Raw genomic sequence first — 7,504 nt, forward strand, 5'->3', positions numbered from 1 at the left:
GGGGACAAGGGGGCGGCCGGCCGAGCTGCCACGCCCCGCGGCCGGCCCAAGCGGAGCCCCGCCCCCGCGGGCGCCCCGCCCCAGCGCCCTAGCGCAGCCGAGGCTCCCGGGCACCTTCTTCCGCCGGGCGGGGATTCTCGCGGGTTAACTAGGCTTTTCCAGCTCTGTGCCCGCAGGAAGAGCCGGACGGACGCCCACCCCCACCCTGGGTGGGTCTTGGGGTTCTCCGCATCCATTTCCTACCTTTAAAAGTGCCGGAAAACCCTGCGGGCAGTTTCCCCGGGAAGGGATCGCTCAAGTTCGGCCAGAGTTTTTGATGCCTCGATTGTGCGTTAAACAGCTTTCCCTTACCTTGTTTGTGGGAGCGTAATTTGATTTAAAATCGGCCAACTAAACAAAAAACACTTTCTAGAAGGCCAGTTTGGAAATGGGAATCAGAATTCAAAAGCAGTAGCTTTGGCCCCAGGAGTTTGGCCCAGACGTGGGTCTGCGAATTTGTCTTAAGCCAATGTGCGAGTATGTATGTGCAAGGATGTTTATTGCGGTTGTTTGTGCCCGAGAAAACCCGGTCATAAACTGTCCCACAATAAAGGATTGGTGAAGTAAACCATAGCATCTTCAAACAATCAGATATGTTGTAGCCATTAAAAATTATAACTCTACATCCGATTTGTTGACAGCAAAGAAGGCAGGCCATAGCCGAATATTAAGTGTAGGGCAGGGGAAGTTTACAAAAGTGTCATGTATGGTATAAACCTTTTCTTGTAAATATATATATACGTGTACATATATTTTATATAAGTTAGGGACAATGCAGTTTTAAAAACAGTGATTCGTTCTGAGTTCTGCAATTGTGAGTGTTAGCAGATTTTGTTTGAGAGGTGTGACAGGCGTGTTTCGGTGAACCATGGACGCAAACACCAGGCTTGTGACTTCTGCGCCTAAGGACAGCAAGCACCTTTGCCACACCTGCCCTCCCTGCTGCGCTGAACGGTAGCGGCGCGATCAAACATTCCCTCTTCACCGCTGGTTTCCTTTTCGCCTTTGACCCAAACCACACCTTTCCGATAACAGAATACGGGGCAAGCAACTCCAGCAACAGGTTTTGTTGCTGACTGCAAATTATGCCCTTTTACTGAAATGCTGCTGCTTCTAAGCCCACCAGGATTTATTTCAAAAGTTGTTATTTTTTGCAACTTAAAATTTTTTTATTCATTAAAAATATTTGGGAGTATTAAAGAATAAAATATTCTTTAAGACATATAGGAAAGCAGAGAATAATATGACAAATGTTTGTATAAGAAAAAAGTAGATAATATTATGACAATATGAAGATTGAATAACTTTTCTTTTTTGTCATATTTATTTTAGAACCTTCTTTTATTTATTTATTTTTTTAAGTGTATTTATTTATTTCTTTAGAGAGAGAGGCAGTGATAGGGAGAGGGAGAATCCCAAGCAGGTTCTACGATATCAGCACAGACCCTAATGTAGGACTCAAACTCACCAACCGTGAGATCATGACCTGAGCCAAAACCAAGAGTTGGACGCTTAACGGCCTGAGCCACCCAGGCACCCCTAGAGCATTCTTTTAAAAGAAAAAAAAAATGTTACAGATATGTTTGAAGTCTACTCCCTTCCGTTCTTCACCTTCCCCGGAGGTCACCACTATCCTCCAGCTGTTGTGTATCCTCCCCACCCATATTTCTATACTGCACATCTCTTTATCCACAAATACTACATTTTTCAAAAATTGTAAATGTTTTTATTTTATTTTTGAGAGAGAGACAAAGCACGAACAGGGGAAGGGCAGAGAGAGGGAGACACAGAATCCGAAGCAGGCTCCAGGCTCTGAGCTGTCAGCACAGAGCCCCATGTGGGGCTGGAACTCACCGACCACGAGATCATGACCTGAGCTGAAGTCAGATGCTCAACCAACTGAGCCACCCAGGCACCCCTCAATGTTTTAAAATTGTATAAATAACATCCTACGTGCCATTATATTTTTGAGAATCATTTATGTTCATAGATTGTAGATCTAGTACATTCATTTTAAAGTCCTTATAGGATTCCATTGTACGATTATCCACAACTTATCAATTCCCCAATTGATGGACTTTTAGTGTATTTCATGTTTCACTATTACACATAGTGCTGCAATGGCCTCCTTTGTGTATATTGTCTCATATTGCAGGCTAGAAATGGAATAGCCAGGTCACCTTTTTTAGATACTTGAAATTGTCCTCCAAATTGGTTCAACTGAGGGAAGCTGAAGGACTCCATAAAAATTTCCTTCTTGCTTTTTTTCTTGCTTCTATTCTTGCTAGTACCTGCACTCATACATGTTCCTCATAGTACAAATAATGCATGTCCTCCTTGTAAGGGACAAGGAGTTAATGATTGCTTTAGTCTTCCAACACGATAGATAGCATCTAGAGGTAGTGAGAGGTAGTGGGAGGGAATGATCGGATAAACCCATCGTGTGCCTATTCCAGACCATTGGCGCTAGACATCTCAATGCCAAGACCCTTTGGCTCCAAGGAATAGGTGAGTTATGGAGGATACCTGGACACTTGTCTTTCTTGTAACCAGTTCTTGGATGCCTGAGAGGACACATACACCAGACCACAGTCCTCAATAAAAACTTCAGACCGGGAACAAAGAAGAGACTCTCTTTCCTTTTCCTTTCTGAGTCTTCCAGATGCTCTATCTGTATGTGCATTGTCTCTGTATCATCAACAAACTCTGCTCTCACTCCATCCTGGCTATTTCTATCCAGTGTGTAGCCAAGGACCCTCTTGGCTGGTCCTGTGGGACCCCCTCTGGATCCATGGCCCCAGCCTGCCTACATCACAACCATTCATTAAACCCAACTTTTTTTGAGTATGTGCCTAGATCTGCTCTAGCTGCTCTAGAACTTGCATTCTGTTGAAAAGGAGATAGACTCTAACTAGATAACATATCAGGTGGTGGCATAAAGCAATGTATAGTGTCCATAGGTCTAGAATATCATGGGTGGGAGTAACCGTGGTCAGGGAAGGTCTTGACAATAAAGTGACATTTCAGTGTAGATTTTAAGGAAGTAAAGGAGTGAACAATGGTGATATGTGGGGACAGTTTCAGGCAGAGAGGACTGGAAGAGCAGTGTGGGGGCATGCTTGGTGCACTCAGAGAATGGTAATGTGGCCAGTGTGGCTGGAGCAGAGGGAGGATGGGGCAGAGTGGAAGGAATGAGGCCATCGAGATAGTGAAGTCTAAAAGATGAGGCAGATAAGGCAGTGCCTTGCAAACCATAATAGGGATTTTGGCTTATGCTTTGAGTGAAATGAGAACCCTTACAGATTTTGAGTAGGAGTGTGCCGTGATTCTAGTGTCTGATTGTAATTGGGTTGGGATAGGGTGAAGGTTGGTGGGTAGCAGGAAGGGCAGAAGCAGACAGACCAGTTAGGAAGTCATTACAGTTATCTGTGTGAGAGATGACTATGGTTTTGGCCACTTTGGAACAGTGGAGGGCACGAGGGGTGTTTTGCTTATGGAGATGTTTCAAAAAGCCCAGCCAAATTTGCTCAAGGATTGGATGTAGACTTGGAGGAAAAGAAAGAAGTCATACATTAGTCCAAGGGTTTTGACCTGAATGACTGCAAGAACAGAAGTATCACTTATTGAGATCAGGAAGGATGCAAAAGGGACAGGTTTGAGGTTTGAGGTAGTGAAGATTCAAGCACTTGATTTGCAACAAGAAAAGTTTAGCAAATGTTTAGCAGGCAGTTGGGTGTAAGAGTCTGGAGTTCAGGGGAGAAGTCTGGGCTGGAGATAGTAACTGGGGAGTCATCAGTAAATCAATAGTTTTGAAGCTATGAACCAGGATGAGAATGCACAGAGTTGCAGAAGAGAAGAGGCCCAGGACTGAGTCTTAGCTGTGCCAAGTCGGAGAGATAAGGAGAACCCAGAAGGAGACTGGGAAGGAATGCAGTGATTTAGCAAGAAGTTGGGAGGGAGGTGTATGGGAATGGCAATGGAGGAGGGGAGTATGGGGTCCCAGAAGCTAAGTAAGAAAACTTTTCAAGATCTTTTAACTGTGTTAAATACTGCCAATAGATCTGATGAAAACTGAGAATTGGTCAGTCCAACTGAAATTTGGATTTAGCAATGTGGATGTCATTGGTGACCTTAACGAGAATGATTTCTCTGGAGTGATAGAGGAAGAAACCTGATTGGAGAAGGTTTGAGAGAATGGAAGGAGACTTTAGAGACAGTGAGTACAACAACTCTTTCAAGGAGTTCTGGTGTAAAGGGGAGCAAAGATGAAGAGACTGAGGGTTCAAATATGAGAGAAGTTGTAGCATTATATGCTAATTATAACCATATATTAGAGCAAAAAAAATGATGATGTAGTAGAGAAAAGATCATTGCAAGAGTGAGAAAGTGATTTCCTTGAGTGGACAAGCAGGGATGGAAGTCAATGCTCAATGGGGAGGAAGCTCTTGACTGAGTTCATTCAGGTGAAAAAAGGAAGACACGTACAACAAGTAGACACATACAAGTAGGCTAGTAGAGTCTTGGGGGAGGATGTGGAAATGCTCTTCTGGTTGCTTTGCTTTTCTGCATGAAAAATGAAGCATCATCAGCTGAGAGAGAGGAAGGAAGGGGGTGTTGGCAGCATAAGAGAGGAAAGGAGATATAAGATAGGGGAGAGTGAACAGGCTTAGGAAAGGGGGGGGGGGTAGATAAGGTAGTAGGATTGCTGCTCCCTCTTGAGGTTGGGACCCAGTCATGAATTTGGAGTAAAACCGTCAGCGTGGGTATTTTCTCCAACTGCATTGAGCTGCTCAGGCTCTGTGTAGTCCAGTGGTGAGTTGGATTTAACCTGGGTAGAGGAGAGTGGAATAAGGTAACTGAATGTAAATGTAGAGGGATGATTAAAAGGATGGATCATGAGCTTTCAGTCCAATGCAGCGGGGCTGAGGACTTGTTGGCAGCAGAGGGAGAGAATTAGAGGTCGTAGCTGGAGAGCGGGATGCTGGCAAGTGAGATTATGGAGAGGGTACAGCCATTGGCAATAATAATATTTAGGGTATAATGAGGGAATGGATGGCTGAGGTGGGTTGCAGTATAAGATCATTAGCATAGAGAATATCAAAGAACTAAGAAGCGGGGGGTGTGGAATGAAAGTATCTCTACATAGTTATTGGAATTACTAGAATTATGGCAGGGGTGATATTGTACTTGGACGGTGAGCATTGCTGAAATACTCAGTGAATGAAGGAGTGATGGGACTCTGGGTGATTGCAACCAGGAGGGGTAGGTTTCAAAGACTGATCCGGAGGTAGCAGTGAGAGTCAAGGACACCTACATCATTTCAGGCCGTGACGTTTGAAGGGTGCAGTTGAGGAAAATGGGCCACTAGAGGGCGATGTGTTTAGAATTACATTTACATCTAAGTGCCCTGATCCTTCTAAACTGGATCACCTGGAGAGCTTTTAAAATAATACTGATGCCTGGTGCCATCCCGGACCACTTAAGTCAGAATCTCTGAACATGTATGAGAGTTCCTGTTTCCTCATGATCTGACCAACATTTGGTATTAGATGTTTTAATTTTTGTCCATCCCAGGTGTGTACAATGGTGTCTCCTCGTTGTCTTGTTTTGAATTTTCCCATATTCTAATAAGGATTCATTCCTTACTATATGTTGAATCTATTTCTTTTTACTTTTCTGTTATCCATCTGTTTATATCTTCGCTAATTTCCCACCATTGGGCTTATTACTCATTTTTCTATTGGTTTGTAAGAATTCCTAATATATTTTGGATATTAATACTTTTGTGTTTACATGTGTTGCAAATAATTTTCCTAGACTGTGACTTGTCTTTTTTTTTTAATTCAGCATATTTGGATTTTTTTTAAAAGTTTATTTATTTATTTATTTATTATTTTTTTTTTTTTAATTTTTTTTTTCAACGTTTATTTTTGGGACAGAGAGAGACAGAGCATGAACGGGGGAGGGACAGAGAGAGAAGGAGACACAGAATCGGAAACAAGCTCCAGGCTCTGAGCCATCAGCCCAGAGCCCGACGCGGGGCTCGAACTCACGGACCGCGAGATCGTGACCTGGCTGAAGTCGGACGCTTAACCGACTGCGCCACCCAGGCGCCCCAAAAGTTTATTTATTTTTGAGACAGAGAGAGACAGAGCATGAACAGGGGAGGGGCAGAGAGAGAGGGCAACACAGAATCGGAAGCAGGCTCCAGGTTCTGAGCCATCAGCCCAGAGCCCGACACGGAGCTCGAACTCACGGACCGCTAGATCGTGACCTGAGCTGAAGTTGGACGCCTAACCGACTGAGCCACCCGGGTGCCCCAGCATATTTGGATTTTAATACAAATTTTAAGTTATCAATTTTATTTTGAATGGTTTGTATATTTTATGATATAATTTTAATATAACCTGTTTTTAAAGCTGTTGATGGGGTGCCTGGGTGGCTCAGTCGGTTAAGCGTCTGACTTAGCTCAGGTCATGATCTCATGGTTCGTGAGTTCAAGCCCTGCATCGGGCTATCTGCTGTCAGCACAGAGCCCACTTTGGATCATCTGTCCCCCTCTCTGTGTGCCCCTCCCCAGCTCATGTGTGCGTGCACCCGCGCGCATGTGCGTGCTCTCTCTCTCTCAAAAATAAGCATTAAAAAAAATTTAAAGCTGTTGGTAAACAAAAGTAATTGTTGATTGATTTTTCCAGGGAAAGGAAGGCCAGTGTTTTAAAAAGTAAAAATCATCAAAATAATGTTTTGCTTCTCTATTGGGATAGTATATTTGCCATTTTTAGACTGTTATTTTACCTATCCCACTATGACACTTTTGTTTTTTTAAAAATAAAACGAATGCATGTAAATAGTAATAAAAAATTCAAAAGGGACAAAAGAGCATAAAATGGTGAATATAAAGCTCTCTGTTGGCTCTTCTGCTCAAAGGTAACAATTTCTTAATTATCCTCTCAGAAAAAAAAATATTTTTATGCATATATCAGCATAGGTAAGTAGATTCTTGTATTAGTTTCCTGTGGCTATCATAACAATTTCCCATAAAATTGTGTGGCTTAAAACAGAGATTCATTCTCTCACAGTTCTGGAGGCCAGAAGTCCAAAATCAAGGTGTTGACAGGGCTACTGGCTTCTGATGCAAAACTCCAATCTCTGCCCATTTTCTAGCCTGCTCCTCTCTCTCTCCTTCCCTCCTCTGTGTGTCTCTTAAGGATAGGTGGACGGCAGCCTAGGGTAGTGCTGAAGCACACAGATGCTGGTGCTAGACTGCATGTGGGTTCAAACCCCAGCCCCACCCGTGACCAGCACGCACAACATTGATTGGACAGTTACCTGATTGCTCCTCCCCCAGTTTAAGTGAGGATAATGATAGTACTTACAGCATCTTTATGAGGGTTAAGTGAGGTAATATTTGTAAAGCACTCAGAACAATGCCTGGCAAGGAGATAACCTAAGTAAATAGACCAGA

Source organism: Leopardus geoffroyi, chromosome B1, assembly GCF_018350155.1.
Source record: "Leopardus geoffroyi isolate Oge1 chromosome B1, O.geoffroyi_Oge1_pat1.0, whole genome shotgun sequence".
Taxonomy (NCBI): domain Eukaryota; kingdom Metazoa; phylum Chordata; class Mammalia; order Carnivora; family Felidae; genus Leopardus; species Leopardus geoffroyi.